We start from the raw sequence: 11,806 nt of genomic DNA on the forward strand, positions 1-11,806 counted from the left end.
TTCGGATCTTTTCAATGATCCGGATGATTCGAATCGGATCATTGAAGAGATCCGGATCTTTGATCCGAATCTCGGATCATTTTACTACCGGAAGCATTCGGGGATGAAATGAACAGCAGGACAGGTCTGTGGACAGGAGACGGGGAGGGAGTGGACACACAGAGAAGGGGAGAAGATGGACAGAGGGCAGGGAGTGGACAGAGAAGGGAGGAGGGACGAGCAGAGAGCAGAAATGTTTGCACGTAATACCCACATGCTGAAGTAATATGCTTTACATATATTTCACCTATATGTTCATCTGTATACTTGAAAGAAAAGGTCGCACAGTGAAAGAAAGCATTCCCAGAAGATAAGTGCAGCTGTTTAGTGCCGAGTGCAGGAGGATTATATTGCCTTTCAATCACACTGTCTGCAAAGTTACTGAGCTGTGCTGAGCCAAAAGCTTCCAATGTGATCACTGTGCAGCACTACGGAACAGCCAGCCTATAATGGGCAGCACATTATAGCCAGTATGTGTGCTCTACACATATCTGGCAGTGGCACCCATGTCCCCTCTCTCTCATCTACCTGTCTCCCTGCAAGGCTGCCTCCCCTCCAACAGAGCGATCCATCTCTGCTCTGCTTCTAACCCCGCTGCCCGCTGAGAGGGGGCGTGTCGCTCCTGGCCCCGCCCCTTTTGCGATCCGAATCACTCATTTTGATGATTCGGATGATCGACTCATAAAATAGATTCGGATCAAAGATCCGAATCGTTCATGATCCGGACAACACTATGTGAGAGGCGCCTAGAAGAGGGGCTGCTGCTCTCTGTCTTCAGGAAAAAGCTATCCATAGAATAATGCTGACATTTACTAAAATGGGAATAATGCTGACATTTACTAAAATAGGTGAGATATCTTACAGCTTATTTGTAATTTTTTTTATTGTATTTTCAAATATTCAGGAACGGCTTCAAAGCAAACTTGAAGCAAGGAAACTTTTCTGCCCCAAACCATACCTGTTGAGAGGGATGGCTCTGGAACCCATAGAGCAGGGGTATCATAACTCAGGGGTGCTTCTAGCCTTTTTGTCACTCCAGGCAAGAAAACCTGTGGCGCCCCCCCCCCCCCCCCATTAAACTTGGCCCTCAGACTCGCCTCATCCTCAGCCTGCCATCCTCACACACAGATCATGCTCAGCCAGTCACTCTCACACTCAGCCCGTCACACTCAGCTCATGTTTAACCGGTCACTCTCACACTCAGATCATGTTCAGCCTGTCACTCTCACACACAGAAAATGCTCAGCCTGTCACTCTCACAATCAGCCCGTCACTCTCACACTCAGATCATGCTCAGCCCGTCAACCTCACACTCAGCCCGTTGAGAACTGGTACAATTGCTGACCGCTTGAAACGGTACAGTCCCCTCCTGTTTCAAGCGGTCTGCAATTGTACCAGTTCCCAAAAAACCCGGCAGCACTGAGCACAACAACTTCCGACCAGTGGCCCTAACCTCCAACATTATGAAGCTCCTTGAACGGCTGGTCCTTGCCCACCTAAAGAGGTTCAAGGACGCCCACCTCGACCAGCTCCAATTTGCTTATAGGGCTAACAGATCCGTGGAGGACGCCATCAATGCCAGCCTGGCATACATCACTGAGCATCTAGACAACCCTTCCTCCTACGCTAGGATCCTGTTTCTGGATTTTAGCTCAGCGTTCAACACTATCTGCCCATACATCCTGCTCACATATCTGGCGCAGCTCGGAGTAGATCCCACCCTTCGAGCATGGATCAAGGACTTCCTGACTAACAGAACGCAACAGGTGAAGCTCGGGAACTGCTACTCCAGTTAGAACCACTAATACAGGGGCTCCTCAAGGCTGCATACTGTCACCACTACTGTTCTCCCTCTATACCAACGACTGCATATCATCCGCGGACTCTGTGAAGGTCATTAAGTTTGCAGATGACACCACTATCATCGGCCTTATTGGAAGCAACGGAGAGCAGGAGTACCGCAGCGAAGTCGAGAGAATCTGTAACTGGTGCAGAGACAATAACCTAGTTCTCAATGCCGCAAAGACTGTTGAACTAGTCGTAGACTACAGGAGGAACCCTCCCCCCCTCCCACCTTTACTCATTGGGGGTACCGAAGTCTCTAGGGTGACATCCGTGCGGTTCCTCGGCACGACTCTCACTAATAACCTGAAGTGGGGGCAGAACACCACCAAAATTCAGAAGAAATCTCAGCAGAGGTTGTTCTTCCTGCGCCAACTAAAGAGATTCGGCATGCCCAGGGAACTGCTGACCAGCTTCTATACTGCCACGATAGAATCCATCCTCTGCTCCTCAGTCATTGTCTGGTACGCGGGCGCAACGGCCAGCGATAAACACAAACTGCAGAGAGTCATAACTGATGCAGAGAGAATCATCGGGTCTCCTCTTCCACCTCTTGATCTCCTCCACTCCGCTAGGACGCTGAAGAGGGCCACGGTGATCTCCCGTGACCCCTCCCATCCAGGCAATCGCTACTTCAAGCTCCTCCCACTGGGCCGTAGGTACAGGACTATACCATGCAAAACAACCAGACGGAAGAACACCTTCTTCCCCCAAGCGGTTCGGCTGCTAAACTCCAACTTCCCCCTGTCAGGCCCGCCTACTGGCAGGCCCTAGCGGTGGTCTCTCAGTCAGGTCCCGCTGTTGCCCTTCCTTGTTTTTGCCCAGGGACCGTATGGGGCCATCATCATCATCATCAACATTATTATTATTATTATCAATATTATTATGGGACTGCTCCTGCACGGCAGGAAGAAAACACTTAAGGACAATCCGGGTCTGTCTTGTATACCGTTACTATAGTGTGTATCTTGTCTTCTTATACTATGTCTATGCCATGTGTACCACAAATAATTCCGAATATAGCTCTTGCTGTATTTGGCGAAATAAATATGATTCTGATTCTGACACTCAGCTCATGTTTAGCCGGTCACTCTCACACTCAGATCATGCTCAGCCTGTCACTCTCATACACAGATCATGCTCAGCCCGTCACCCTCACACTCAGCTCATGTTTACCCGGTCACTCTCACACTCAGATCATGCTCAGCCTGTCATTCTTACACACAGATCATGCTCAGTCTGTCACTCTCACAATCAGCCCATCACTTTCACACACAGATCATGCTCAGCCCGTCACTCTCACACTCAGCCCGTCACACTCAGCTCATGTTTAACCGGTCACTCTCACACTCAGATCATGTTCAGCCTGTCACTCTCACACACAGAAAATGCTCAGCCTGTCACTCTCACAATCAGCCCGTCACTCTCACACTCAGATCATGCTCAGCCTTTCACTCTCACACTCAGATCATGCTCAGCCTGTCACTCTCACAATCAGCCCGTCACTCTCACACTCAGATCATGCTCAGCCCGTCAACCTCACACTCAGCCCGTCACACTCAGCTCATGTTTAGCCTGTCACTCTCATACACAGATCATGCTCAGCCCGTCACCCTCACACTCAGCTCATGTTTACCCGGTCACTCTCACACTCAGATCATGCTCAGCCTGTCATTCTTACACACAGATCATGCTCAGTCTGTCACTCTCACAATCAGCCCATCACTTTCACACACAGATCATGCTCAGCCCCTTACTGTCACACACAGATCATGCTCAGCCCGTCACCCTCACACTCAGCTCTTGCTCAGCTTGTCACCCTCATACTCAGCCTGTCACTCTCACACTCAGCTCATGTTTAGCCAGTCACTCTCACACTCAGATCATACTCAGCCTCTCACCCTCACATGCAGTCTGTAACTCTCACCCAATCACCCTCACTACATGACAATCATGCTCAGCCTGTTACTCTCACACTCAGCTCATGCTCAGCCTGTCACCCTCACACTCAGCCTGTCACCCTTACATGCAGTCTGTCACTCTCACCAAATCACCCTCACCGCATGACAATCACGCTCAGCCTGTCATCCTATCGCATTCACTCTCAGCCTGTCACACTCACCCTTAGCCACCCCCATTCCAGGACATGACCTGCAGTGGTCTTCCGGTTTTGCCCCACATATTTGTACAAAAGTATGAAAATGAAACAAACCTAGCATTCTCCCCCATCTTCCAACACCAGCACTGACCAACACATACTAGATCAACACCCGCCAGACCTACTGCAAGGAAAGGTCCATACCGGAGAGGGTGGAGCTACACCATGAATTCCGTGACTGAGGGTGCTCCACCCTCAGGGTGCTCCGCCCTCAGGGTGCTCCACATCTCAGTTGCTGTCAATCAGTGGTAGAGCACCTAACCCCCAGTATGGGTGTGCATTGTAGCCCCTCCCTCTGCCTCTGTCAGTCAGTGGACTGTGTCTGTGTAGTTCAGCCCCTAAAACAGTGAGGATGCTAGCTCCTAGCATCCTCACTGTTTTAGGGGCTGAACTACACAGACACAGTCCACTGACTGACAGAAGCAGAGGGAGGGGCTACAATGCACACCCATACTGGGGGTTAGGTGCTCTACCACTGATTGACAGCAACTGAGATGTAGTGCATTCCATTGTTGAGGAGGAGCCACACCTCTGACTGACAGCAGCAGAGACAGCCCACAAGTGTCGAGGGAGGAGCTAACGTTGCACAGCAACTCTTATGATTAATAAAAAGCAGAACTGACGGTTGGTGCCCAGATTTTTCTTCTGTTGTAAGTACTGTGACTTCATACAGCACGTATGAAGTCACAGTACGGGTAACACGGTGGCGTAGTGGTTAGCTCTCTCGCCTTGCAGCGCTGGGTCCCTGGTTCGAATCCCAGCCAGGGCACTATCTGCAAAGAGTTTGTATGTTCTCTCCTTGTCTGCGTGGGTTTCCTCCGGGCACTCCGGTTTCCTCCCACATTCCAAAAACATACGGATAAGTTAATTGGCTCTCCCTAAAAATTGGCCCTACACTACAGTACTTACACTACATAATATAGACATATGGCAATGGTAGGGATTAGATTGTGAGCTCCTTTGAGGGACAGTTAGTGACAAGATATATATATATGTATATACATTGTACAGCGCTGCGTAATATGTCGGCGCTATATAAATACTAAATAATAATAATAATAATACTTACAACAGAAGAAAAATCTGGGCACCAACCTTCAGTTCTGCTTTTTATTAATCATAAGAGTCTTCATTCATAAACTGTAGTCTACAGGAAAATGTCACATGATACAGGCAGGTGGGTGTGGCTAGAGAGACACTCCTGAAGGTTTGTGCCTGGATTGTCTCTTCTATTGTAAATCTGGGATCCATGAGAGCTCAGCCTGCCTGCATAGAGTCTGGACATAACAGTGTGTGATAACATCTTTGTTTGCTTTTTCCCTGGCTGATTTTCTGAGTGCCGATTCTCTACTCCACTTGTGTATCTCACAAGTTACACAGACAGAACTGATTGCCAGAGTGCACAAACTAGATCCAAAACGTAAGGCCCATACACACGTCGGATTTTTTCGAACGACGGGTCGTTTGAACGTCCCGTCGTTCGGCAGCTAAATCCGACGTGTGTACAGACTGTCGTTCGCGTGATAAGACTGAGTTTGAGCGATCCGCCCGACGGATCGCTCAAACTCACTCTTATCAAACGAACGATAGTCTGTACACACGCCCGATTTAGCGGGGCGAACAACGGGACGTTCAAACGACCCGTCGTTCGCGGAAATCCGACGTGTGTATGGGCCTTTACAGTGCCTCTGATTGCTGCCTCGCACAGTTCTCTTCACTCCTCACACTGATGGCTTGTTTGTGAGTCTCCATCTCCTCTGCTCCAGGCTGCAGCTCAACCCCTCAGTCACCACTTCTCTGCTGCAAGTGTCATACTCGGCGCAGGGGGATGCAGGAAGCATGCTGCTCAGTTCCAGCCTGGAGCCCCGATAGTCTGTCTGGCGGGGGGCGGAGTTTGAGGCGGGCCTAGGTCAGAGAGCTACACGCAGGCAGTACACAGACACTGCTCTGCGCCTGTGGCTTACAAGGAGCCAAAAAGGGATGGGCCATGGTCTTAGAGGCGGGGCAGAGAATGTTTGCTCTGTCTCTATTGGCTGGGGGGCTCATGAAGGCGTGCATCTGTGCAGGAAGCCAAGAGCCTCATCAGTGAGTCCTGCAGCGCGTACGAACCTGCAAAGTAGGGTCATTATTGCAAAATAGGGAGCTGGTAGTTGGAGTTAGCTCTTTAGTGTCTGCGCCTTCAGGCGCCCCTGTCATAACTCATTGATGTTAGGCCTCGTTCAGATCATTTAGCGCAGATGGCTGTGCGATCGGAACGCAAAGCGTACGATCTGCGCTGCGAATCCTGAAAAAATGCATGCAGCAGTGCGATAGTGCATCGCACTGCTGCACAGCGCATATGATGGGAACGGTAGAAGGGCTGTCTACTAGTGATGGGAATTCCGGCTCTTCTCAGAGAATCGGCTCTTCTGAACCGGCTCCCATTAAAGAGCCGGCTCTTACGGCTCTGAATCGGCTCTTCATTAAATATCACTAGACACCACTCAGAATCGGAATAAAAGCCCCGTCTCCATGACAACTCCAGACTGCTTCTCTGACTGGGGCAATGACTCCTGCTACTGCTCTGCTCCGCCCCATACACTCCTACAAGCTGCAAGAGGAGGACTACATCTCCCAGCATGCCTCAGCGCCTCAGCTGCCCCACACAGCAAATCAGAGCTGTGTGGGGCGGCTGAGGCATCGGCTCTTTTAAAACTGAGAACCGGCTCTTGTTGTTCGCAGCAAAGTTCGCGAACGACCTATCACTACAGTCTACGCCCTTCTACCGTTCTTGCGTGTCACACACTATACACGCTGCCAAAATGTGCACGGCAGCACGTATAGTTTGAACGAGGCCTAAAGGGCCAAAATCTAAAACCTAGTCTAAGTTGCAGGATACATTGTTTATTAAGATTTAACATTTATTAAGCAGTCTTAAATTAAGTGGCAAAACTCTAGTGACCATGAGGGGCTAGCTCCTCCCCTTCTGAATAGTAGCGCAGTAAAGTAGTTTTAACATTTATCTGTTCTAGTGCATTTTTGGCAGAAAGACTTTGAAATAAAATGTGGCCCAAGGCAAGATGCTAGCCACACAAGGCAGTTTGGATGCCAAGAGGGTGCCCCATGGTAATTTTTCTGAGGGATCCCATCGGTTGTGGCTGCACCCCAAGTCTAACTGACAATGTTTCAACCAGAAACTGTCGCCAGTGTGCTCCTCTGGTTGTCAAGGCAGTCATTGTCAGGATGCACATTTGAAGCTCTGGAGGGCTACATAAAATGGCAAGGAGGGTCGCATTCGGCCCACTGGCCTTTTGTTTGACACCTGTGCCATAGAGCCATCCCTGTCCTCGCTCCATCCCCTCCTTGTTCCACCGATGTCTACCCCTTTGAAGTTACGCTCCTTTGGGAGTCTTCAGAAGTACTGGCACCCCTGAGTGCTTCTGAAGATGAGCGCATCTGTGCTGCACAGGCTCAGACTTACATGTGCCTAGTACTGATCCACTTCTAAAGTACACAGGAATGTGAGTACTTTAAGATTGTCTGAGGGGGACCAAAGATGTATTCAATCAATTTGGTCAAAGAACTTCACCAGGTCCCAGTACTAGAACAACGAGACTGAGAGAGGACCAGGAAAGCCCCATGGGATCCAGGGCCTTGCCTCTACATATGTAAGTATATAACGATTTCTTATTTTTGTTTACTTCAGGCTGGTTTCTGACTAGAGATTGGCGGCAGCGATGTGGTGTGGCCACACCACCAAAAACAGGCCTTTGGGGCTTACCGTGGTAATACCGTGGCAGAGCTTATGTGGGTAGTATGAACTACCCCATAGACTTTCATAAGGCTGCGGTGGGGTGGGGTAAATTTACTGCACCACTCCAGTGTGAAAGGACCCTCAGGTTTACTTTAAAGTGCACCAGAGACCAAAGAATAGAAAGAATTAATACTTACCCAGGGCTTCCTCCAGCTCCATAAGCACGTCTGAGTCCCTCACCATCCTCCCGCAGTTTGCCGTTCAGCCGTAATCAGCCCCAGTAACTGGTTCAGTAGTGTCAGTCGGGGTCACCTGTGCATGTGCGGGAGGTCCAAATTCGGTGTTTCAAATGACAATGTATCTGTTTACCACCCGGAGTGTACCGCTCTCATATCTTCCTTGCAAAGTTGTGGTTTCCTTTCTGACTTGGTCACATGACATCTAGCCGGCCGAAAGTGAGATCGCGTGGCTCTGACAGGTCTAGGTTTCTCTCCTGCACCAATCCGTCTCCTCACAAACTCCAACAGGTGGGTCGGCCACTGCTGCAAAGATGAGCAGGAGAAATAGTGCAGACTGCGCCTGTAGTTGACCACACTGCCACTCAGCACTCACTAAACTTACAAAGTACTGCCACTCACTATACAAAGTAAAAGCTTAATTTATTGCACATAAAAAGTGGTGATTTCCCAATCCAGGATTTCGGCCTCAGCCTATGATCAGGGGATCATCTCCTAATGAAGCAGCCACTGCCGTGTGGTGTAACGCCTCTTAGTAACCACTTCTGAGGTGGTGTTTTATATGCATACAAGTTTTAGCATTTTAGCAGGAATTTTTCCTGCATACTGAACAATTATATGTGACTTTTTCTCTTAGCATGAATTTGGTTTTAGGAACTGGAAATCGCTGTGTTAGGTGTTATCTGCTTGTTGATTAGTGACTTGCATATTAGCGCTGGGAAACATTGACATTTATATTGATCTATCCTTTACTTGAATTCAGGAACAAATTCAGTTTTTTCCAGCTGCTAGTCCGGGACTGTGCCGCTTCAATCTATTGTGTATATTGATTCTTGCATATAGTGTCCACTTGATCAAAGATGATCGATTTGGCCAGAAAATTGAAACCTCAAATCAGACATTGTGGAAAATTTTTATTGATTGTGCAGGAATCAAATGCATTCTGTAGGATTTTGATTGATAATGGAGTGTTTCCATACTTTGGGGCATGTTCACTGCATGCCAAGATTGACCCTAGTTGGTGTGATCTTTCAGATGTTGATTGTCGAGTATGCAGGGCTGTGGAGTCGGTACAAAAATCTTCCGACTCCGACTCCTCAGTTTATGAAACCACGACTCCGACTCCGGGTACCCAAAATAGCTCCGACTCCAACTCCTCGACTCATACTCCTTAGTCTAATACTTAACAGAGCTGTGGAATTTGGACAAAAAACATCCGACTCCTCAGTTTATGAAATCAACGACTCCAACTCCGACTCCGGGTGCCCAAAATTGCCTCGACTCCGACTCCAGCTCCGACTCCACAGCCCTGCGAGTATGACATCTGATTGGTAACAGTTCGATCGGCTACAAATCGATCCATGTATTTAGACTAAGTGGCTTGGATTTTTCTTGGAAACCTGCTACAAACCCTTTCAATCATATCAAAAAAGTTCTGTTTGTCATTTTCAGGTACAATTGACATAGCTTGTTGTCATGGGACTTCATACAAATCTATTGTCTGGCTTTGGGTTAGGAGGTTATTTCTCACATCTAATCCTGATGACAGACCTAATGACAATAACGCTCCATTTCCACTTAGTGTTTATCGTGGACACAAACCTGGGCAAAATTCGCATTAGTGTGACAGCCCTCTGAAAATCATTGGGCTGGTTCCCCCTAATGCAGGAAACTGCACACGTTTGTTTCTGGAAAAGATATCTGACATGCAGTATTTTCCCAGGCCATGGATATTTTGCATACATAGACATGTGTCATCTGGAATGCTGCATTAGACCAAGAATGCCGACCCCTAGTGGAAAAAATATTTTGAGTAGTGTGGTTTGCCTTCTTAAAACAGAAGGTACCGTATTTGCGATAATTCAGCTTTAAGTGAACATCTGTGGTTACCCACAAGGTGCCGCTACTGAATATGCAAATTATGTCTTTATGTCCCTGAAGCCAGGCTTACATCCAGAACTGCTGGTGTATAGCAAGTCGATAGCTTTACATTTTACAGAGCCGCACCAACCCCACATGCAGACAGCTGTCCCCATAGTGTCCTAGTGGTTTTGGGTCACCCCGAGCTGCTTGGGTATTCTGTAGCCTGAGTAGCAATCTCTCTGGAATACCTGCAGCAATAAATAAAAAAAAAGAATACAATTTTGATAGGATAGGCAGGACCCGATTTAAATCTCAGGACCCTATAGGCACACAAAATGTCTGACACACTTTTTTGATGAATATAATAAAAAGTAAAACTCGCAGCAGCAATCAAATAGCACCGAAAGAAATCTGTATTAGTGACAAGAAAAGGAGGTAAAATTCATTTAGGTGGTAGGTTGTATGACCGAGCAATAAACCGTGAAAGCTGCAGTGGTCTGAATGGAAAAAAAGTGCCTGGTCCTTAATGGCCCATACTCACGGGCAACTTTTCTTCACTGTCGCTAGCACACGGGAGCGTGTGCGGGACAGTTCGGCGACAGCTCGTCGCCACGTCCCTCCGCGTACACACGTGGAAGAGGGATCATCGAAGCGACGGAAGCTGTCGCCGACGTTCCTCCTCCCCCCGCCGGAAGCTCCGTGTTCTCTATAGAGGTTGCTGTCGCTAGTCCGCATACACACGCGGACTAGCGACAGTTGCGGTGGCAACTGTCGCCAGACGATTGTCCGCACCGATCGCCTGGCGGCAGCAGCGACGAGCGACGGTTCGGGGGGTGCGCGCCCGTGTTGCGCCTCATACTCACGGGCGACAATTGTAGCCCGTGAGTATGGGCCATAAACCAGCAAATCCCAATGTGAACATGAAAATGGCACTGCAAGTGTGCTGGCTGCCACTGTTTACTGGCCTGGACATCACCTCTGTTTATCTTCCAGGCTTTCTCATGCTCACTATCCTGAAACCATGCCGATGTGACCATTATCTGGTCTCTGCTGAGGAAAGATGATGAAAAAGTTGTCAAACAAGGGAGCACTAGTATCATGGGCCTTTCAAATTCAGGGGCCTTTCAAGTTCAAACTAAACTGATACTCATTTAACAAAGCTTTTGTGATTTTTTTTCCTGTGGACCTACTTACTACTACTTTGGTAATTTACCCCAAAAAACTGCATAACCTTTCACAAAGATTATTATCTCATGCGTTATTCCATTTGGTATTCATGAGGTATTTCATTCCGTATTTAATGGATCATTGCAATGCATACAAAAAGGGTAAAAGAAAAAGATGTGATACAGATATAATTTTTAAAAATATAACGGCAAGTAAAGTTTTAGACCCGGTTCACACTAGATGTGAAACAAATCCATTTTTTTATCGGGCATCAGTTTTTGATCCGTTCTGTCAGCACATGGTCAGTGCAACACGTCCATCGCACCAAAATGATCGCAGCCTCCCCAAATTTGTCCATTCGTCGGACAGTACTACACGGATGTGTTCTAACGGACCGATGTGAACGGATCCTATTCATTAGCGAAGGAATTGGCAGCGCTCCTATTCAGGCTGCAACGGAAATGATTACCAACAGAGGCGTGCAACGCTCCCCCCCCCCCCCCCCCCCGAGACTTAAATACACACCTTGAATTCAAAACAGATGCAAAATATGCACTGAACCCTAAAACTAGATGAAACTGAATGCAAAATGATACACAATAATACATTTAGCCAAATGTAGACTTACACTTTTGTACAACAGTCTAGTACTAAACAAACTGTTTATTGGAAGCTAACATCCTCCATTTGTTGCACCTGTTTTGAATGTAAGTTGTGTAATCTTGGCTCTGCACCAGTGGCGTACCTAGGACGTTTGACACCCGGTGC

Source organism: Hyperolius riggenbachi, chromosome 6, assembly GCF_040937935.1.
Source record: "Hyperolius riggenbachi isolate aHypRig1 chromosome 6, aHypRig1.pri, whole genome shotgun sequence".
NCBI lineage: Eukaryota > Metazoa > Chordata > Amphibia > Anura > Hyperoliidae > Hyperolius > Hyperolius riggenbachi.